At 36.9% G+C, this 24,358-nt stretch overlaps 1 long non-coding RNA gene across 1 annotated transcript; it reads left to right on the forward strand.

Annotated features, from left to right (window-relative positions):
* Positions 1-3: 3 nt before the first annotated feature.
* LOC100752373 lies at positions 4-19,129 on the forward strand. The gene is made up of 5 exons (XR_004769444.1): positions 4-320; positions 2,886-2,963; positions 4,766-4,854; positions 11,310-11,479; positions 18,213-19,129. It is a non-coding gene; the product is annotated as an olfactory receptor 14J1 (long non-coding RNA).
* The last annotated feature ends 5,229 nt before the right edge of the window (positions 19,130-24,358 follow it).

The raw sequence follows: 24,358 nt of genomic DNA on the forward strand, positions 1-24,358 counted from the left end.
CTGCGTAGCGCATCGAAAATACGTCATCTCTTAGGGACTGCAGGCCTGTTGCTTTTCCCGAGACTGAAAAGACCCAAGACTCCTGATTTGGCTAGACTGGACAGTGAACGTGAGAGATCGCCTGTTTCCTTCTATCCAGGACTAGGATTCCAAGTGCACGCCTTTCTTATTATGTGGGTTTTAGGGATCTTGCTTGGGTCCTCAGGCACCTTAGGAAGTGAGTTGTTTCCCTCTAGCATGAAATGATAATCGATAATAATTATAAAACTGCACAACCGGATACACAAACCTTGGATCTGGAATCCTGAAATGGGAAAGAGGTATGCAATAAGGAGGAATTCAAAAGCCTCCAACCTTGTGCTAATTAACAGAAAATTCCACAGTATATATTGCTCAGTGGTAGAGCATTTGCAGGTTCTGTCGTCTCTGTGTTCAATCATCAGTAAACACACACAGGTGCGCTCCCCCACGCCGCCCCACACACACACGCATGCACGCACGAAAAGCAATCAAACAAACAAACAAAAAAAACACTTGAAATCCCACATATACAGACCAAGCAGTTCTTAAATATATTATGATGACCCTACCTCATTCTCCCCATGTGCTGGGTGTAGGTTTCAGCCACCACACGGGACATTGTTCTCAATTCTTAAATATAACCGGAGACTTTATGTTAAGAAGTCAGGCACATTTCTTTGTAAATTAAATTATTGTATGGGCACATGACAGTTTTTTAAATTATATTCTAAATCTCACAGATATGAGGAGAAAGACCAGCCACCCAAACTGTGGCCACATTAAATCGAGGTGTATTTGTGCACAAATCAGAGCCAAATCAGCAGCTGTCTCTCCCTAAGATGGGGTTCATGATACCAGCCCTAAGCCACACTGATTAATATCTTCCAGAATGTGTAGGACATGGTATGGAAAGCAATGATTACATTTATTATTATGATTATGATTACTACTACTACTACTACTACTACTACTATTATGGGTTTTTGAGACAGGGTTTCTCTGTGTAGCTTTGAAGCCTTCCTGGCCTCGCTCTGGAGACGAGGCTGGCCTCCAACTCACAGAGATCCGTTTGCCTGTGCCTCCCAAGTGCTGGGATTAAAGGCGTGTGTCATTAAAGCCGGGCTGATTGCATTTATTTTTAAGGATAGGTATGAAGCTATAGAAAGATACTTATTTACATTTATAGCATAAAAGGGCTGGGGAGATTCCCAGAGTGAGTGAATTAGCATTTCATAAGAGAAGTTATGTTGAGCTGTACATTGGTGCATTGGCCATATACTGAGACCCTATTTGAAAGAAAGGAAAGACACAAGTTTTAATTGCCTGGGTAAACAAAGAGTTAATATTCCACTTGTGCAAACTGTGTAAAAAGCTAGCAAATCCTTGCTATAATCGTAGGTTATCATCTTAGAAATAGATGCAGCTGCTAATTGTTGTCCCTGCATTATTTACAATAGGAGAGATACTATCTCTATGCCCAAAGCAGGAATGGGTGCTAATGTAGGTCAACCCCTCCTTAGCCACCCCTCATGATTACTCATCAAATCTTGCATACACCTCATTCACCTCCTATCCCATTTTCCCCATGGTACTATATACAAGCAACCACAGTGCCCTATTTATTACAAATCATTCTGTGCCTAATCTTCACTACAGCATTGCCTTAATTCATGGCATTATTACTTACCTATGTAGTGTCTTTATCTTTACATTCATTTCCACATAAGCATGCACTCTCCAGACAAACTAGGTCTTCCTAAAACAAAGGTATCTTATTGTGTCACATCTATTCTTTCATGCAGCATAGGGCTGCTCATCATTATGACCTGTGCAGCTTAGAATTTGACTTCTTCCAGATTCTCAGCCTCATTTGACACTCTCTGAAACTATGCCATATTGTTTCCTTGCCCTATGATGCTTTTTCACTTCAAATCCTCCTTCTCTCTTCCTCTACACCCTGGCTACAACTCCTGTTACATCAACTCTTGACTCATGTACCTTCCCCACCAGATCTTTCAACTATAGCACTCAGTATCACCTTCCCTTTGCTGGCATTTTCAGTGCATTTTTCATAAGATTTTCCTTTAACATTAACATAATTATATCTTGGTAGAAAAATGCACATAAAAAGACTGAGCATATTCCTACACTAAGTTTATCTCATTAATGAAAGAACCTAGGCCAGGTTTAGTGGTTCATGCCTATAGCCCTAGCGCTGCAGAAGCAGGCATATATCTGTGAGTTTAAGAATAGTCTGGTCTACATAGTGAGTTCCAGGACAGCCAGAACTTGATAGTGAGACCCAAAAAATGAACAAAACAAAAAACAAAAGAACCCATTAAAATGGCTTAAAATTTGGAGAGAAAGAAGTTTGGAAGGTAAACAAACATGATAGAATAGCATATTGCATAATTGAATTGAATTGAATCTATGATGATGCAGATTCAACACACAGGTACCTGCATGTTGCATAGGTGCTCTACCGCTAAGCTACATATCCAGCCTAAGATTTGAACTCTAAGAAATAACTGCCATGTTAGATGCAGTCCTAGTTAATTAAACTGTAGAATTTACCACCTAAGTTTTTACCCCAGAAAAGACAATCAACGAGCACATCAATTCTGCCTAACTTCAAACTTTTCATGGATATTAAATACCAAGGCCTAATGAACAATATATTGGTAAAGATAAATTGATAAAGGAAAAGGTAACAGTTTTCTAAAGATATTTAAATAGCTTGTTAGAAAATTATCTTCTAACATGTCACTAATTGAAATGATATCTTTATTTTATTCCTAAATTTATAATTTACCTTGGCATTGTGCTGTTTTTCTTTTTCCTGCTTTATTTTCTTTTTGAAATAGAATTCACTATATGTCACAGTTTGCCCTGAAACTCATGGAAATCCTCTTGCTTCATCCTTCCAAGTGCTGGCTGTACAGGTATGGTCCACAACAGCCAACTGTTGTATGATATTCGGTTATATTCTGACAATAAAGCTTGATTGGAATCAGAGGGCAGAGCTAGCCACTACCTGACCAAAATTAACCATAGACATTTTAGAGGAATGAGGACAGATAGAGAGACAGGAAGTAGTGAAGCATGGCTTAGAGAGTATCTCAGGAAGTTTTCGCTTTCCACATTCAAAACAACACACACACGCACACACACACAGAGACACACACACACACACAGACACACAGACACACACACACACACACACACATATATATATATATATATATATATATATATATATATACATATATATATATATATATATCAGCAGTAGATGACTTACCTAGATTCATGTGGACCTGGATTGCTGTAAAATAATCCTTCTGCATAATGTGAATATGTATTACTCTCATTGGTTAAGAAAGATCTGACTGTCCTATAGCTGGGCAGGAAGAAATTAGGTTGGAGAGCAGACTAGAAGGCTGTTAGGAAGGAAGAGGAGACTAGCTGGGGAAGCAATCTAAGCATTCACAAATGTTAACTAGGTAGTCTATTTCCAACCTGGATAGTGAGACTGATCACTCACCTGGGAAACATTCAATTCAAAATATAATTCAGTCCATATCAAACTGTCCCTGGAAACAGCCCTTATTATCTGGCATATCAGTTAAGATAAGAGCTGGGGCCCAGGGTGTTGCCTTTTGCCCCACCTTCTGAATTTCCCAACAGTCATAGAAACAGGAAATGCCTGCTTCTTGAGGCTGCAATCATTTGTGGTCACAATTTCAGATTTTTGCAGTCATGACATTATAAAAAACATTCTCACGCTGCTTGCTGATTTCAGAAAAATTCTGAATAAAAATGTTCTTTCTGAATGAGATTTTAAGTAGCTTTTAAGAAAAACAATGCTGTTCATATAATATTGCACTATGGCCATAAATGGATGTAGAAACATCTTTCCAAACAAGGTGAAGCCATTCTTTATAAGGGATTTTGAATACTTTAAAAAATGGGATGTAAATATTAGAAGGCATTTTGTAACTCTGGCTGTCCTGAAACTTGCTTTATAGACCATTATATATACAGTAGAATTTTCTCGATAATACATGGAATAAAAACTGAAATCTTGATGGTTAGGTATGGTGGTGCATGCTTGTAATCCCAGGCACCAATGCAAGTCCTGTGAACTAGAAACATTGTGATGGTGGAGCAAGCTGTACCTCATACTACCTGCACTGCTGCAAAGACAGATCCAGCCAGCAGAGACCAGGACATGCTGCCCAGCCTGCAGCCACAGGACCAGACATTGAGGTTCATTTGTTGTTGTTGCAGGGTCTCTAATGCCTCAACAGTATTTTTGGCAAAATTGTCATTTCTTCTGTGAATTACTTTCATGCCTTTATCAAAAATCAATTGCCAGTTGTGTTTAATGGTACACGACCATAATTTCAGGACTTAGAGACAATAGAATCAGGATTTTGAGCCATGCCAAGTATATAGGGACACCATATCTCAAAAAGAAACTCATCTGCCATCACAAATTTCCATCAGGATGACTAGTGTTATAAACATCTTAAAGAATTTTGGTAAGAATGTGGTAAATCTAAAAGGATTTTGCATTATGGTTAGAAAGGTGAAATCATGTGAACATTTAAAAAATAAGATTCCTTTAAAAACTGAAAATTGAGTAATCCTGAGAGCTACCAATTGTACTTCTGTATCTATACCTAAAATAATTGAAAGAAGACAATTGAAGAGATGTATGTAAACTTATCTTTACCCTCAGTTTCAGCTACCTCCTGATGCGGCTCAGTTTATCGTTGCTCTGCTCGTCCACAGCAAGACACTCTCTTTATATGGGAGTTCCATCCTGAGGTTTGTGTCCTTATGACTTTTGTTAAATGTATGTTTCTCATGTTCCTTCCTTTGATATACTTGCCTTTATTCACATATACAGAGGCACATATGCTCATGTTATTTGTGCTAATGCCTTCACTGGAGAGGCATTTAAGGATGTATAATACAACATCACTTTTTATTACTTCTCTGTGCTGGGGATGCCTAGAACCTTGAAAAGAGAAGATGGCCCTGTGTATACTTCTAAGGTCTTTAAGAAATTTTGCTCAAACTTTAATATTTCTCACTCTACAGGCATTCCTTATACCCTGAAAGGTCAACCTATTGTGGAGAGAGCTCATCATACATTGAAAACTCAGATATCCAAATTGTGAAATGGAAACCTTAACTACTCATCTCCCCATCAAATTTTGAATCAATACTTGCTTTTAATTAGCCACATGAATAACTCTGGTGATAATAGGAATGCTTTCCATAGACATTTTACCATAAATGTCACTCCCATATCCTAGTCAAATGGAAAGATCTCCTCACTCATAAATGGAAAGGTCCAGATGTCCTAATAACATCAGGAAGAGGGTATATTTGCATGCTTCCACGGGACACTGAATCACCTTTGCAGATACAAGATCGCATGTTTAGACACTATGGCCAGCCCACCGAGACCAGGGTCCCAAAGCTGCCAGAATTGGTCCATGAAGGGTACTCAAAGGAATGAAATCTGGCAGATGGATGTGTTCCATTTTGTAGAATTTGGAAGATTAAAATATGTATACATTCAATTGATGACTATTCGTGTTATCAATGGTCAGTTACTTTGAGTTTGGAAAAGGCTAATTGTGTAGTTACACATGTGCTAGAAGTTATGGCCACCGTGGATATACCTGCACAAATAAAGACAGACAATGCTCCAGCATATGTTTCTAAGAAAATGAAACAGTATTCTGCTTACTATAATATAAATGACATTACAGGTACACCACACAATCCTGCAGAGCAAGCAGTTATATAAAGATCAAATCTAACTCTAAAGGATTGAGTTTGAATTGTCTGAATGCTAATGAGAAAGAAACAACAGCTGTGGAGAGATGTTGTAGACTACAGAATTAAATCAGCTGATATACTTTAAAGATGTTTTGACCTTGAAATGGAAACCAGGACATGTGTTAGGTTGTGGAAGAGATTTTGCTTGTGATTCAACAAGTGAAGAAAAGCTATGGATATCATCAAAATTGACAAATATTCTATTTGAGCACAATACCTCTTAATTGGAAGAGATGATAGTTCATCAATCAATATGGTCATTTAATCTAAACTAACCTACAAAAATAACAAATGTTTTTCATTTGATCAGATATAACTTGCCAAAGGAGAACCTCCCCAAAATTTAGGGCTAGGGAAGGGTTTTATTTTTGTCTTTTCTGGAGAATAAAAGTATCCAGCTAAGGAAAGGAGACCACTGGGCAATTGAGACATCTGAAGAAAAGGAACAAATAGTCCAGAAAAGTCCAAAGGAAAGGAGTAAATTAGTCTATTGGTGTATCATATTTCTAACAGGATAAAATTTCATAAATCTTCCCAAATACTTGTTTCTGCTTTTCTCTACAGATATAATGCAAATGGTTCTTTGGTAGTCCCAGTCCAAATAGAGACTAAAGGTGGCTTTTGAGTTGGAGTGTGACCCTTTCCTTTTCTAAACCTAAGCATTCCTGTTAGAGGAATTTTTTTTTAAAAAAAATCTGCCTCATGTCTCAAAAGTCACCTAATATGGAACAGAATAAAAACAAATATTTATGCACTATTGTATTTTCACTAATCTCTTGATCCTTTGGTTTTATATTTACTTCTAACTTCTTTTGTTAAAGCATAAACATAACTCTTATATAAAATACTATAAGATTAATATTTATGTATTTTATAGTTTTCTCAAGATATTAATGCTCATCTATAGTAGTAACTCTAGAAAAAAGTTTCATCTACCTTCCTGTATATAATTTCTAGTTTTAGTCTCTACCAGTTTTCTACAATGAGACATGACTACACCTAACAGTGACCTTTGAAGTCTCCAAAAGGAGAATGGGGCCCCAAAACCATTACACCAGGACTATGATAACACCATTAAGCTGTACAATACCCACTAAAGATTGATTTTGGACTACAAGTTTCTCAGAAGATTTTGAGGAAGCTATCTGAGATGGTTCAGCCTTGCAGACTACTCTAACCAGGAGTTGAGACAAGGTCTGCACTTTCACATCATGCAGAGACTGGACATGGGGTGGGTGCTTTTTGGTCATTTAATAGGTTATGGATATTTGTCATTGTTTAAGAAGATTGGTTACCAAATGTTATTGGCTACAGTCAGGAAGAAAGTTGAACAAAGGGCATTAAATTCAAGGATTTCTTTTTTGAAAAAAAGGGAGGGGATACAGATATGATAGGATAAAGAGGTAGATCATTGAGTCTATACTTCAAGAGATATATGGGAAGAAAGATAGATCATTTAATCTAATTCTATATAGTATAGATATGTTGAGATAAAAGGAAGATCATTGAATATACTTTTAAAAAGCAACTACAGTGCCTACACAATGAAACTGGGGAATGTTCACACTAGTGACCTAACAACACATCTGAAAGTCCTGGAACAAAAAGAAGCAAACACGTCTGGGAGGAGTAGACACCAGCAAATAATCAAATTGTGGGCTGAAATCAATAAAGTAGAAATGAAGAAAACATAATACAAAGAATATCTATTGCCATGCACAAAACTCAAGTCCAAATGAATCAAATACCTCAACATAAATTCAGTGACCCATAGCCCCATAGAAGAAAAAGTGCGAAGTTCAGGTAGAGGAGACCACTTCCTGAACATAACACCAAAAGCACAGACACTGTGATCAACAATAATAAATGGGACCTCCTGAAACTGAGAAGCTTCTGTAAGGCAAAGGACACAGTCAACAAGACAGAACAGAAGACTACAGAATGGGAAAAGATCATCACCAACACCACATCTGACAGAGGGCTGATTGCCAAATTATACAATAAAACTCAAGAAACTAGACACCAAAATACCAAATAATCTAATTGAAAAATTGGGTACAGCTCTAAATAGAGAATTCTCAACAGAGAAATCTTAAATGGTTAAAAGGCACTTAAGGAATTGCTCAACATCCTTGGCCTTCAGAGAAATGCAAATCAAAACAACTCTGAGATAATCATCTTATACCTGTCAGAAAGGGTAAAATAAAACTACCAATGAAAGCTTATGCTGGAGAAGATGTGGTGGCATCCTAGCACTTGGGAGGCAGAGGCAGAGGCAGAGTTCAAGGCTACTCTTGTCTCTATGAGATTGATCCAGTCTAAAGGAGAAACAGAGCTCACACAATGGTGATCCCAGCACTTGGGATCACACACCTTTAATCGCAACACTGGAGAGGAGGAACAGGAGTGATAAAGCTGGGCAGAGAGAGGAATGTAATACAGGAGTAGACAGGAGGCAGCACAGTCTGAGGCAGTCAGTCAGAGGCGGTCAGTCTGAATGATGCACTTTGAGGATTCAATCTGAGATGTCCGACTGAGGTTTCATGTAGACAGTTTGAATTGTCTGATGATATGTGGAGACAGCATAACCTTTTCAGTCTGAGGTAGAGGTAATAGCTAGTGGATGGCTGTATTGTTTCTCTGATATTTCCGACTCGGGTTTTTATTATTAAGACTTTTTAAAACTGTGATATATATGTGTGTGTGTTCCAGAGAAGACATTCTTCTAAGAGCTGATCTCACTCTGCGATGTTTCAGCAAAGGTTATGCACATAATTTTCAGCAGATTTTATTTTTAGAATTTTATTTATTTTTGTTTTGTACATTGGTGTTTTCCCACGTGTATGTCTGTGTTAAGGTGTCAGATCCCCTGGAATAGAGTTATAGACAGTTGTGAGCTGCTATGTGGATGCTGGGAAGTGAACCTGGGTTCTTTGGAAGAGCAGCCAGTGCTCTGAAGCTCTGAGCTATCTCTTCAGCCCTGTTTCAACTGATTTTTAATCACAGAAAAAGCTGATGTTTCCACATAATAAAATGTATTTGATGTGGTGATATATTGTTTATGATATATAAAAGCAACTGAAGATCAAAATTCAAAGCTAGCCACAGCCATAGAGCCAGATAATGATGGTGCATACTTTTAATGCCAGGACTCAGGAGACAGATGGATGTCTGCTAGTTCAAGGCCACACTGAGGTATATGAAATTTTTCTGATTTAAAGAGAAACTTCTCACACAAAGGTGATCTCAGGTCTTGGGGGTCACATGTTTTTAATCCCAGTACTAAGGAGGTGGAGACAGAAGTGATATGGCTGGGCAGAGAAAGGAATATATGGCAGAAAGAGACAGGAACTGAGGATATTGCAGTCTGAGGCTTGGCGGAGAGCAGAGTAGACTGCATTGTACTCTGAAGATTCCTGGTGACAGGATCATCCATTTCAACTTGGTAAGAGCTAGTGGCTGACTGCTTTGCTTATCTGATCTTCAGCTTGATCCCCAATATCTATCTCTGTGCTTTTATTATTTATGCTACAGTTTGACAAATATTTTTAAATATTTGAAAAGCAGTATGAACAAACCAAAAAGATAGCTATAAATTGGAAAATAGTTACAAAATATCTGGCAGCCCTAAAGACCATTATTAACAAATAGAATGTCAATAATAATGAGCTGAAGACTTGATAAGTTGAAAATATCAAAGTAATAACTTGTTCAGTCTAATTTCACGATACAAATTAGACTGTAGTGTCTAATTTCATGATAGAAATTAGACTGTAGTGAGGGGTTGGCAAATGACTCAGCAGGTAAAGGCAGTCGCTGCCAAGCTGCATGACGTGAATCCTATTACAGGGATCCACATTGTGGAAGGACAGAACCAACTCCTGCTAGTTGTCCTCTGACCTCTACACACACCATGGCACTTACTGACCACCCCCGTATGTAGAATGTATTCGATCAATGGATTTTTGAAGTTATGTTTATAAAAAGAGGAACTCTGATATAAAATATTGCTGTTCCAAATTTCTCACTGGATATAGAAACAAACAACTTGTAGCTACTAATTTTTTTTGTTTTTTTTGTTTTTTGTTTTTTGAGATAGGGTTCCTCTCTGGCTTTGGAGGCTGTCCTGGAACTGGCTCTTGTAGATCAAGCTGGTCTAGAACTCACAGGTATCTGCCTGCCTCTGCCTCCCAAGTGCTGGGACTATGTACCACCACCACCTGGCCATAGCTACTATTCTTGAAACACAGAATGAAGCATGAATCTATCACTCTGTCTTTGGGGATTGTGAAAGAATTATTTGTTCTTCACAGAACTGGAACCTTTTTTAGAAACTGATACAATTTGTCTGGACATAGCCCAAATATGAATATAGCTACTTTTATTGCAAGAAAGAATGCATTTCCATAGTGAAATTCCAGGAGACAGAAATTATGAATTAAAAGTTAAAGGAAAAATAGTGAACTGAGAAACTGCACACAAAATCCATAGAGGAAACGTATGCAGAAAGCAGTCTGAGGGTCTGAAGTAGCTGTGAGGAACACAGAGAATGAAAGCTATTGAGAAATCACACTGTGACAGAAGATAGCATGTGGATCAGGGCAAAACCTTGGAAGAGGGCTGCTGTATTTTAATTTCATAGTTTTATTATAAGGAGTCAATATGGCTGATAAATTAGCCCACACAAACACCATAACAGAACCTTTGTTTATGAGAGGTTTGACAAATATATGCCCATATCCAAGAAAATTATTTTCAAATAATCTTGATACTGAGCAGAATACATGCAGAGTGAAGGTGTCAATGCTCAAATTACTTTTTTTTCTTATAACATTTTTAATTTCCTTTTTATTCTCTTGTTTATGGCAAGAGGAATATGTGACAAAATGTATATTTTAGAACTCTTCTTCTATTAAATAGCTTTAAACTATTTTCTGTATAAATAAGCTATAAATCATGTCTTACCATGGAAATTTATTTGATATACTCATTTTTATTTGCATAGTGAAATACATCATGCATAAGACCTAGGGATATGGCTTACTTTGTAAAGTGTCTGCTGTGTAAGTATAAGGACCTTATCCTGGATACCCAGAATCCACGTAAAAAGCCAGAGATGGTGTCATGTTCTTGTAACTCCCAACTAAGGATCCAGGAACAGGCTAATCCCTGAAACTCATTAGCCAGTGAGCCTAGGCAAATTAATGAGCTTCAGGTTCAGTGAAAGAGCCTATCTCAAAAATCAAAGGTGGAGAATGATGTTTAAAATGTACCCCACATTAACTTCTGCATAGGGAAAGCCAGAGCATGAGAAGATTATTGTGTTGTGTGATGGATAGAGGCAGACTGCGCAGCACTAATATCCTAGGTAAATAATGTTCTTAAAGCACTGCAATCATGGTCCTACAACAATTGTGTTTTGCTCTCAGTCTCTGATTTCCCCAGGGAGTGAAGTATAACCAACTGAATATCATTCCCACTTCATCATAAAGACAAGCCCTTCAGATAAGATGAAACTCACTGAAGTCTTCCACAACACCCTGAACAGTAGAAGAGCTCCTAAGAAAATAATTAAACCCTGCACATTGAGCTGTATAAGGTGAGTCTGAATCACAGGGCTTCATGAGATTGTAGGAGAGCAGATTTGCACAAAATCTAAATTTCCTTTGAAGTGTTCCCATTAATTATTGCATATCAAAACAGTTTAATTGGTGTTTTTATCTAGAGAAACATTTCCTTGTGCTGGAGTATTTCAAAACATCTCTTTCCATCCATACATTGTCAGGATATATCTGGAAGCAGCATTGGCAGAATTCAAAAACTTTGCTGCTAATCATAATGTCTGATCCACTCCTCTCTTGGAATGACTGCTCAGCAAATAAGCTTCAAAGCTCAATCATAGTCACGAAAAATTTGACTAGAGCACAGGGCTACATTTAATCATATTTAAAATTAAGAATCATCAAGCACAACCACCTACAAAAAGTATATTAAAATATTAAATTACCCATCTTGCATACAGAACAGTAAAGACAGCTAAGAACAAATGCAGATAACTGGGGAACCTTTTTCTAATGTCCATGGAGTGGGGGTGAATAGTTTTTTAAGATTTTTAAACTGTCCTTAAAAGTATGCTATGGCATTGGTATCAGTACTAAGCTGAATGAATTTGGGGTCTAGATAGGACTGGGCATAACATACAAATTACTCAGGAGAGATTGTTGTATCGGCATGGAATTTGACCAACTATTATGAACATAAAACAACAACTGTTTCGTAGAGGTACAATATTTTTAGCAACCATGAAGCCAAAACTCTTCATTTAACAAAAAAAAAAACTGAAGTCAATCAATCACAGAATATTTCTAAAGGTATAAAACATCAATTTCGGTGTTACTAAAAGCAGATTGTATCAAATTTTACTTCACATCATTTTGACTTCATATTGTTTATTCTTTCATTTATTTATATTTGTTTTGGGCAGCACTAAGAATTGAACCCAGGTTCTTGAACAGACTTGAAAACAAGTATTCTATTATGAGCTACAACTCTAGCCCATGCCTTTAGTTTTTTTTAAATGTGTATTTATATTGTATAGTATCTTTAAACAGTAGGCCTCTGGAGGAAACATTCAAAACACAGATACTTTAAGATGATTATTTGTGACTTTTCAAAAACAAAACAAAACAAAACAAAATACTAGTCTTAAATTCTCCAAAGCAAATGAACAGACAATAAAGATATACTGATGATTTTTTAATATTTGCAGGTTTGTGAAGAGCTCTTGATTAATGCCACTTTCTGGCCAAGTCCATACATAGCACTGTGTGACTCTCGCTCATGTTGCTTGTTCAGCACCAACAGCCAAAACCTTTTTCTTCCCATCTCATCATTCAATTTTTTTCTGCTTCAGGCAATATCTTTGAGAAATAACAGCTTGATACAAACATTGGATAAGAGATATAAATTGCCTTGATGTACTCTGTTTTAAATTGCAAAAGTCATTTCCCAACCTTAACATGTATGCCATTCTTGAGATCTGGGACTCATGAAGGTTTTGCCGAAGTACTTGAAACTGCTCTTAACTCATCTTTTCCATGAAACTGAGAAGGTTTGACCAAATATCAGCCAAGATAGTCAGCAACATTTTATTATTTATTAAATAAGTGGTATATGGTTATACTGATAGTTCTTAATTTTAATTAAAGTGATCTTTATTGCCAGTGTAAATATTTCTTTATGTATTTCTGCCTCACATGCTAAAATTCTCATATATCTAGTAATACTTTTTCAATTAAACAGACCCGTATCCTTAAATGTGTGTTCAATTTACAGTCTGTTTTCAGGGCCTACATTGGCTGTGAGGTGCTTGCACCCTTACCTGCTGAAAATGTGGGACCATTGGGAATAGGAGATCTCAAAGTGTAGGGACATGGCTTTTTATCTTATGAGCTAAGGCAGTAGGACTCCTGACTGTCATGATACCTTCTGTACCTGCCCACTGAATGAAACCTAGTTTTCCTGTTTGCTTTCTTTGTATGTGGATAGTACTGAATTCTGCAGTTATGGAAGTCACCAATGTTTTCTCTCTTCTGCTCATAGTCCCACTGAGAGGAACATTTTCCTTTCCTGCCACACTTGCAGTGCTCCATGTTGGCTGTCTGGTTTATTACAAATCTAAAATCCAGCATCCACAGGATTCATCTGTTCTCTCAGTCTCTACTATTGTACTCAAAACTGTTTCATGGCACATCTGTCTCAAGGTAATATAGAAAACTTCTAGTAGCTCTAATATTCCCACCACTTTGTAGTTTTTATTTGGTCTAACATTTATCCAAATGTTTGATAATCATAAGTTTTTTAGATGAGACCCCTTGTTTTCTGAGTCAGTTTTTTTCTAACCTCGAATTTATTTGTTACTTTCTTCTCAATGTTAAATTATTTAGTTTATTAAATATTTAAAATTTCCATTTCTTATTTTGATTATTATAGTCTGATTGAAACTTGTCCATTGAACATATATCATTAATTTTTCACTAATGTCATTATTTTATTTGAATGGATATTTATTTAGAATAAGGCTGCTTAAAAATTTCTCATGAAGGCAGGACTTAATCCCAACATTCAGGAGGAAGAGGCAGGCAGAATTCTGTGAGTTTGAGACCAGCCTGGTGTACTGAACTAGTTCCAGGACAGATTCCAAAGCTATACCGAGAAATCCTGTCTCGAAAAACCAAAAAACAAAAACCCTCATTGTTAATTTGTACTTTTCATTCATCAGTGTAGATAGTATATATGCATTATTTCTGTTGCTGTTTTCATTTTCAAGAAATTGCACTAATTCTTTACAATGTTCTTGTAGTCTTTTAAGTCATAAAAGAAGAAAGTATCCCAGTTTACCACGTTCAGTTGGCATTGTTCAAAAATTAACAGCCATATTGTTCTAGAAATGTTGAACTTAATTTTTTTCCATTTGTACAGGGGTAACGCACTGTATTAAATATGTAAGGTCTTTAAAAAAAAAAGAAGGGATTTTGAGAGCCCATCCCATATGAAGGGATGCTCTCTTGACCTGGACACATGGGGAAGGGCCTAGGCCTGGCCCGGGATGATGTGGTAGACTTTGGGGAGCCCTTTTTGAGGGCATTACCCTGCCTTGGGAGTGGAGAGGGGATGGCTAGGGGCAAGTGGGTGTTGGGGGGAGGGGAGAGGAGGGAGAGGGAGAAGGGATTGACATCGGAAGCAACCTTGTTCCTAGTTTCAACTAATAAAATATTAAAAATAATAAACATGGAAAAACCAAACAAACAAAAAAAACAAAACAAAACAAAAAAGAAACCACCAGAGGAATCATTTTTAAAAAATAAAATGCACATTTCATTCTGAAAATTAAATTTTGACAATTTTTCTTTTGTAATATAAATTCTGGAACAATAAAATTACATGTGATAATGGTTTTTGTTAGAGAGATTAGACAAAAATCCTTGTTCATTTCCATTTAATTTATTTCAAATTATCTGTGACTGTTTTTGAGAATGCCAGTCATCTCTGAATTACTTAGGTCAAAATTCTTAATTTTTAATATCTTATAATTTTCATATAGTTATACTGATTCTTAATTTAACTAAAATATGATTGTATGGTTTGAGATTCTTCTAAATAGTTTTTCTTTGTGGTTTATTAACTTGTCTATATTCATTAGCAATCCACATAGGCATCCAAAGAAATAAATGTGTGTAGTAGTCTCTATGTATAACTTGTAACGCTGGTTTATAATATTTAAGCCTAATGCATTTACTTACATTTTTGATTATTCTATCAATTTCTAATTGTATTTATAGGTACAATCCTGACTCCAGGTTTTTTTTGTTTTCAAATTTTGTCTCAACCTTGAATTGTGAACTGTTTTCTTTTTTTCAATTTGTTCTCTTGTTTGATAACATTTGTTATATTATTATTGTTATATTAGTTTTCTACTTACTCATCCATTTATGGCATTTGTCTTAGAACCCAATTAGGTCTTATTTTCATAAAGTTTGATAATTTTGATCTTTTTGTTAGAGTGTTCAGTTATTCTTTATTTATTCATTCATTTTGGATTTAAGTATTTATACAATGTATAATCACATATAACTTGAGTACATATTACTTTTTGTAATATATGTATTCATATGGAATTAGTAAATAAGGCTAATCAATATATCCATAAATATCAAAATATAAATTTGTTCCACCTGTTCAACTGCAACTTTGTACACTTGAAACAATGTCCTTCCATTCCTTCCAAAACTGAATCTCAAGTAAGTATTGTTCTTATTTCTACTTCAGATTATTAGATTATTAAACTAACAATCTAATAGTCGCTGTGTGTTGGTGACACACACCTTTAATTCTAGCACAGAGGCAGAGGAAGGCAGATCACTGTGAGTTTGAGGCCACCCTGGTCTACAGAGCTATTTCCAGGACAGCCACCAAAGCAATACAGAGAAACCCTGTCTAAAAAAACCAAAAAAATCTTATAGTTTACATATTATTAAAGATTTGCAGCATTTTTCCTGATATATAAACAGATTTTTTTTAATTTGATGGAAAGTATTTGAAATTCGTATGTATGGTGGGTGATACAATGTATACACACACATACATTCACACATCATAAGGACCTTAAATCAATATGATATAGAGACATCTACATTTGCAAGTATACTATATAACTACATGTAATAGTTAAGATATTAAACTAATTGTCCATCAAAGGATCAATAGATGGTTAAAATGCAGTGTATACACAATGAAATGCTATTTAGTGCATTTATTTTGATGTATTTACGTGTTTGAACCGAAATCTAGAATTCCTCATTTTGTTTTCTGTTTGATGTGTCCTTCAATAGCCCTTATTTTATCTTTCTTTTTTTGGTGGGGGGAGGGGTTGAGGCAAAGTTTCTCTGTGGCTTTGGAGGCTGTCCTGGAATTAGCTTTGTAGACTAGGCTGGTTTTGATCTCACAGAGATCTGCCTGCCTCTGCCTCCTGTGTGCTGGGATTAGAGGTGTGCACCAGGCTTTATCCTTCTTTTATATAAATTAAATATTCCTATTTCATTTTAACTGTACAATTTTCTTACAAACTTTAATTTTATCTGATGATTTCATGATTTGCTATATGACTATAGCATGTCACAGACTACATTCAATGATATGTCATTTTACATAACATAAAACACATTTCATTATAGTACTATGTATTAACATTTTAAAATCATTTTCACACATGCCAATTTTCTTAGATATTGATACAGAATACTTTTAATTAATTCTTGTAAAAAATTTTAATATTACATAGCAAATCTGAAGGACGTTTTATTTGCCATATGTGTTGACTTCTTGTTGACTTCAATTTTATGTATAACCCTAATATCCACTTTTAGTCTTTAAATATGTTTGAAGAATGTGGTTTCTAATATTAAAGAAAAAATATGTATTAGTTACTTTTCTCATTTTGCTATGATAAAATACCCTGGCAAAATCAACTTTAGGGTAAAAATGTTTACTTGAGTTCATAGTTTAAAGTCTGAAGTCCAACATGAAAAGAACTGATGGTAGCTGGAACTTGAGGAAGCAACTATTGACATTACTTCTGCAGGCAGGAAGGAATGGGTGATTAATGTTGATATTCTACTAGCTTTCTTTATACAGTAGAAACCTATGGGCATCAAATGGTGCTGTCTTTACGTTCAGGGTGGGCCTTCTCATTTCACTTGGCCAAATGTAGAAAATCACTCACAGGCATGCCACAGAGGCTCATGGGTGATTATAGATCCTGTTGAAAATGAATATTAACTATCATAGCTCCTCATAGATATCCTCAGCTTTTGTTCATTTGAAGAAATTTTAGGGTAACCTTTATTTTAAGGAAATATTTGGTGTCTATAGATTATAGGTGAAGAACTTTCATTGTGGAGAATCTATATACATCCTCCCCATTGCTTTGTTGTCATGTCATTATTTCCCATGATAACTAACAGTGTGCTTACAAGTAATAAACTCATTTTTTCTGACTGGTTTATTTATTTGTACAGTGTTTCTGGATATTACTACCCACTTTTACCTTCCCACTTTAATTATGAGGGTTTTAAATTTCTTTACTATGGAAAATTTTATTTTTATCAAATTAAAAGAATTATAAGCATTATTGAAAAATTGTGTTAGCATATTTAACATGTTTAGATAACAATTATATCTCTTTCTTTTGATTCAGAAAGTAGTGATATTTTTAGGACATTCCTAGATGTATATCATTTTTATTTGGCCACATTCACCCCATTACCCTCTCATGTACTTCCCTCTCCACTCCTGTTATTGTCCTACATTAATTTTGCAAAAAGAATCTTTCCTGTGCTCACGTATGTTTTCTGGCTTATCTGTACTATAATGCAGTAGAGAAAAATAAAGAAGTGGTTGCATTTTTCACATGACCTTTCATCTTATTTTACTGGGAAGGAAATCAGATGAGTAAGTATGGTAACATTGAACTTTTTATGTTGAAAATCCTACTACTTTAAACATTTTATTAAAGTCATAGACCAGTTAGAGTATTTCTATTTGCTACATAAAATTCATGATATCATTTGAATACCTTTTTAAAAACTTATTTTATGTAATTGATAGCTTTCCAGATTGCAGGATGTCATTCACCCTATAATATGATATCACAAAACATCAACAAGAACAAAATAAAACAAATCAGCAATTACTTAAGTAAAAAAATCTCACAAAATTTAAAGAGGGAGATATAAGTAAATGAAGCAATAATAACTTCTCCTTTATTTCTGCAGACAAGACTTACAATGACTGAGATGCTAAACAACATAACAGATTACATGGAATTCCTACTCATGGGATACCCAGATGGGCAAGTGCTACAGACCCTGTGTACCACACTTTTCTTCTTGACTTACCTTAGGAGCACTAGTGGGAAACTTCCTCATTATTGCCCTCATCACTGTAGAACAGCATCTCCAAACCCCTATGCATTTCTTTCTGAAGAATTTGCCCCTGATTGATATGTTATATTTCTGTCACGGTTCCCAAACCCATCACGAACTCTGTGATGAACACACATTCTATCTCCTTCCTGGGATGTGTTTTACAGGTTTTCTTTGTTATATTTTTGGCAGGGACAGAGTTTGCCTTGCTTTTGGTGATGTCCTATGACCGCTATGCTGCCATTTGCTTCCCTCTACACTATTAGGCCATCATGAATAGAGGTGCCTGTGTTGAGATGGTGGTGGCAGCATGGCTCAGTGGGTGTATCTATGGGTCCCTCCATGCCACAGTAACAATCGCTGTCTAGTTCTGTGGTCCAAATGTAGTGCATCAATTCTTCTGTGATATCACTTCTCAGATTTGCTTGTTTTAGAGACCAAATTCTAGGATTTGTGTTTATCATTACTAGTAGTTGTTTTGCTTTCATATGTTTTACATTGATGGTTATTTCCTATGTTCATATTTTCACTATTATCCTAAGAATTCCTTCTATACAAGGGAGATTTAAAATTTTCTCCACGTGCATACCCCATCTTACTGTTGTGACCTTATTTCTGTCTTCTGGATTTGTTGCATATTTAGGCTCAACAGTAAAAATCTCCAATCTCTGTGTGGCTTGGGTATCAAAGTGATTGTAGCCTCGTAGAAAGAGTTTGGCAATATCCCATCTGCTTCTATTGTGCAAAACAGTTTGAGGAGTACTGGAATTAGCTCTTGTTTGAATTTCTGGTAGAATTCTGCAGTGAAGCCATCTGGCCCTGGGCTTTTTTTGGTTGGGAGGCTTTTGATGACTGCTTCTATTTCATTAGGTGAAATAGGTCGATTTAAACTGCTTATCTGTTCTGGGTTTAATTTTGTAAGTGATATCTATCAAGAAAATTGTCCATTTCCTTTAGATTTTCCAATTTTGTGGAGTGCAGGTTTTCAAAGTATGACCTCGGATTCAAAGTATGGATTTCCTCGGTGTCCGTTGTTATATTCCCCTTTTTGTTTCTGATTTTGTTAATTAGCATGCTTTCTCTCTGCCTTTTGGTTAGTTTTGCTAGAGGTTTGTCTATCTTGTTGATCTTCTCAAAGAACCAACTCTTTGTTTCATTGATTGTTTGTACTGTTTTCCTAGTTTCTACTTTATTGATTTCAGCCCTCAGGTTGATTATTTCCTGGCATCTACTCCTCCTTGGTGAGTTTGCTTCTTTTTGCTCTAAAGCGTTCAGTTGTTCTGTCAATTCTCTAATGTGACTTTTCTCCAGTTTCTTCATGTGGGCACTTAGTGCTATGAACTTTCCTCTTAGCACTGCTTTCAGAGTGTCCCATAGGTTTGGATATGTTGTGTCTATATTCTCATTAAATTCTAGGAAGTCTTTATTTTTTTTTATTTCTTCCTCAACCCAGGAATGGTGCAATTGGGTGTTATTCAATTTCCACTAATATGTAGGTTTTCTGCAATTCGTATTGCTGTTGAATTCTAGCTTTAATGCATGGTGATCTGATAAGATACAGGGTGTTATTTCAATTCTTTTGTAACTGTGGAGGTTTGCTTTGCTGGCAACTACGTGGTCAATTTTAGGGAAGGTTCCATGTGTCGCTGAGAAGAAGGTATATTCTTTTATGTTTGGATGGAATGTTCTATAGATATCTGTTAAACCCAGTTGGGTCATAACTTCTGTCAGATCCTTTGTTTCTTTGTTAAGTTTCTGTCTGGTGATCCTGTCTAGTGGTGTAAGGGGGGGTGTTGAAGTCTCCTACTATAAGTGTGTGTGGTTTTATTGTGGTTTGAGCTTTAGTAATGTTTCTTTTACAAATGTGGGTGCCTTTGTATTTGGGGCATAGATGTTCAGGATTGAGACTTCATCTTGATGGACTTTTCCTGTGATGAGTATGAAATGCCCTTCTTCATCTCTTTTGATTGCTTTTAGTTTGAAGCCTAATTTGTTAGATATTAGGATTGCTACACCAGCTTGTTTCTTGGGCCCACTGATTGGAAAATCTTTCCCCATCCTTTTACTCTGAGGTAATGCCTGTCTTTGAAGTTGAGGTGTGTTTCTTGTAAACAGCAGAAGAATGGATTCTGTCTTCGTATCCATTCTGTTAGCCTGTATCTTTTTATGGGTAAGTTAAGACCATTGACATTTAGGGATATTAGTGTCCATTGTTTGTTGGTCCTTGTTGGTTTTGGATTTATTGTTGGTGGTGTCATTGTGTGTGGATTTTGCCCTCCTGTTTCTTTTTGTGTTTGGTAAAATTAGATTATCTATTGCCTGTGTTTTTGTGAGTGTAGTTATGTTCGTTGGGTTGGAGTTTTCCTTCCAGAACCTTCTGTAGTGCTGGATTTGTGGATATGTATTATTTAAATCTGTTTTTGTCATGGAATATCTTGTTTTCTCCATCTATAGTGATTGAAAGTTTTGCTGGGTACAGTAGTCTGGGTTGACATCCATGCTCCCTTAGTGCTTGTAGGGTATCTATCCAAGACCTTCTGGCTTTTAGAGTTTCTGTTGAGAAGTCGGGTGTGATTCTGATTGATTTGCCTTTATATGATTCTTGGCCTTTTTCCTTTGCTGCTCTTAATATTTTCTCTTTATTCTGTAGATTTGATGTTTGATTATTTTGTGTCAGGGTGACTTCTGTTTGTGGTCCAGTCTGTTTGGTGTTCTGTAAGCTTCTTGTACTTTCATAGTCATATCCTTCTGTAGGTTGGGGAAGTTTTCTTCTATGATTTTGTTGAATATGTTTTCTGTACCTTTGAGCAGCGTGTCTTCACCTTCTATACCTATTGTCTTAGGTTGGTCTTTTCACAGTGTCCCATATTTCCTGGATATTTTGTGTTAGGGATTTGTTGGACTTGAGGTTTTCTTTGGTTGATGAATGTGGATCCTCTAGTGAGTCTTCAATAACTGAGATTCTCTCTTCCATCTCTTGAATTTTATTAGTTATACTCAGATCTTTTATCCATTGATCATTTATCCAGCCTTTTCATTTCCAGCATCGCCTCATTCTTTGTTTTCTTTATTGCGTCTATTTCAGCTTTCATGCTTTGAACTGTTTCAAGAGCTTCCTTCACTTGTTTGATGGTTTTTTCTTGGGTTTCTTTAGATTCTTTAAGAGATTTGTTTATTTCTTGAATTTTTTGGTTTGTCTTTTTCTCCACTTAGTGTAATTTTTTGCTTGCTTTTTCTTCTGTTTCTTTAAGGGATTTTCTTGTTTCCTCTTTAAAAGTCTCTATCATCTTGCCGAGATAATTTTTGAGGTCCATCTCTTCTTCGTGCTCTGTGTTGGGTTTTTCAGATCTTGCTGGTGTGGAGTCCTGAGATTCTGGTGGCATCGTATTGGTCTTTCTGTTGTTGAGTGGGTTCTTATTCTGTCTTCTTCCCATATCTTCTTCCAGTGGGTGCAGGTGGGGTCTCTCTATCTCCCCTTGTGACCCAGTGGTGTGTGTGGGCCAGGGATTCAATGTCTGCAGCTCTGGATGGTCTTGCCTCTCCTGGTAGTCTCCTCACTCTGAAGGAGTTAGACCTCCATAGGGGTCAGGTCGGCAGAATGGGAAGGAAGAGTGGGGTGTTTCCAGACTCAGGGACTTCCTCCCTGCCTGGGTAGGTCTACTCCAAGCAGTCGCAGGACCAGAGAGTTCTGGGTAAATGGGGCTTTGGACAGGAGTTGGGTAATAGCAGAAGGTCACTCACCTCCTTATGGATCAGGTCGGCCTGTCCTGTGTCTTTTTAAACTAGAAACATTTTTAATTCATTCAGAGATTAATTTATTAAATAAAGATGTTTTTATTATTATCTCATAAATACAATATTTGTACTTATATTTATGAGAATACTGCCTGGATTATGATGATAATAGTTCATAAGAGCCAATCAATTAATTATAATATTAACAATATTGATAGTATGAATTTTTAGGTAAAATGTAATGAAATATTACATAAGTTTGTAAATAAAAAGTGTAAAATGCCACATTAGAAAGTTCTGTGTAAAAGTTTGTCATTCAAGACGTAACAATTTCCACTGAGCTGAATTCCTGGAATCCAGTTGTAGAAAAGGAGGAGTGATGAGCAAAGGGGTCTTGACCAGGTTGGAGAAACCCATAGAAACAGCTGACCTGAACAAGGATGAGCTCATTGACCCCAGACTGAAAGCTCATAGAACAGAACCAGGTCCCCTGAATGTGGGTGTCTTCCTAAGCAGAGTATGGGGCCTCTGGTAGTGTAACAATATTTATCCCTAGTGTACAAATGGATATTGGGAGCCTATTCTCCATGGAAGCATACTGTCTCAGCCTAAACATAGGAGAGAGGGCCTCAGCCCTGCCCCAAATGAAGTAACAGACATTGATGAGCCCCATGGAAGACCTCACCCTTTCTATGGAGCAGAAGATGAATGGGATAGGAGAGGGAAGGGAGAATTGGAGGATGGGAGAATGAGGGAACTGGGATTGATATTTAAAATGAGATTTTTTAAGTTTAAAAACATTATTATTATTATTATTATTATTATTATTATTATTATTTTATTATTTCAAATTAGAAAGAAGCCTGCTTCACATGTCAATCCCTTCTCCCTCTCCCTCACCTCCTCCGTCACCCCCACCAGCCCTCCACCACATCCCAGCTCTGCTCCCCAGTGAGGGTAAGGTCCTTCATGGGGGATGCCAAAGTCTGTCATGTCATCCTGGTCAGGGCCTAGTCCCTCCCCCATGTGTCCAGGCTGAGGGAACATCGCTCCATGTGGAATGGGCTCCAAAAGTCCTTTCTTTTTGTTTTCTCCATTTTTATTTAAATTAGAAACAAGATTGTTTTACATGTCAATCCCAGTTTCTTCAAGCTCTGCTCCTGCCCTCCACCCCCCCAACTAACACCCTGCCTATCCCTTACCATTTCTTCTCCTTAGGGAGGGTAAGGCCCTAGGGATGGGTTGTCAGAGTCTGTCATATCCTTTGGGATAGGGCCTAGCCCCCCCCCCCCATGTGTCTAGGCTCAGGGAGTATCCCTCTATCTGAAATGGGCTCCCAAAGACCATTCTTATGCTAGGGATAAGAGCTGATCTCCAAGAGGCAGATTTCCAAGGCCTCCTCACTGATACCCACATTCATGGGGTCTGGATCAGTTCAATGCTGTTTCCCAGTGATCAGTCTGGGGATCAATAGCTCCCCTTTGTTCAGGTCAGCTGTTTCTGTGGGTTTCACCAGGCCAGTCTTGACCCCTTTGCTCATCACCCCTCCTTCTCTGCAACTGGATTCCAGTTCAGTTCAGTGTTTAGCTGTGGGTAACTGCTTCTACTTCCATCAGCTGCTGGATGAAGGCTCTAGGATGGCATATAGGTTAGTCATCAATCTCATTATCATGGGAGGGCATTTAAGGTAGCCTCTCCTCTGTTGTTTAGATGGTTAGGTGGTGTCATCCTTGTAGATCTGTGGACATTTCCCTAGTGCCCAATTTGTCTTTAAATCCATAATGGCTCCCTCTCTTATGGTATCTCTTATTTTGCTCTCCTTTATTTTCCCCCTACACAACATTCCTGATCCTTCATGTCCTCCTCACCCCTCCTCTTCTCCCCATCTCACTCTCCTAGCTCCCTCTTCCCTCCCCTGCCATGCTCCCAATTTGCTCTGGAAATCTTGTCCCTTTCCCCTTCTCCGGGGGACCATGTATGTCTCTCTTAGAGTCCTCCTTGTTTCCTAGCTTCTCTGGTGGTGTGGATTGTAGGCTGGTAATCCTTTGCTCTATGTGTAAAATCCATATGTGAGTGAGTACATACCATGTTTGTCTTTTTGTGACTGGGTTATCTCTCTCAGAATGGTTTTTCTTCTAGATCCATCTATTTGCCTGGGAATTTCAAGATTCCATTATTTTTTTCTGAGTAGTACTCCATTGTCTAAATATACCACATTTTCTCTATCCATTCTCCAGTTGAAGGACATCTAGGTTGCTTCC

This window comes from Cricetulus griseus, chromosome 3 (assembly GCF_003668045.3).
Source record: "Cricetulus griseus strain 17A/GY chromosome 3, alternate assembly CriGri-PICRH-1.0, whole genome shotgun sequence".
Lineage (NCBI taxonomy): Eukaryota > Metazoa > Chordata > Mammalia > Rodentia > Cricetidae > Cricetulus > Cricetulus griseus.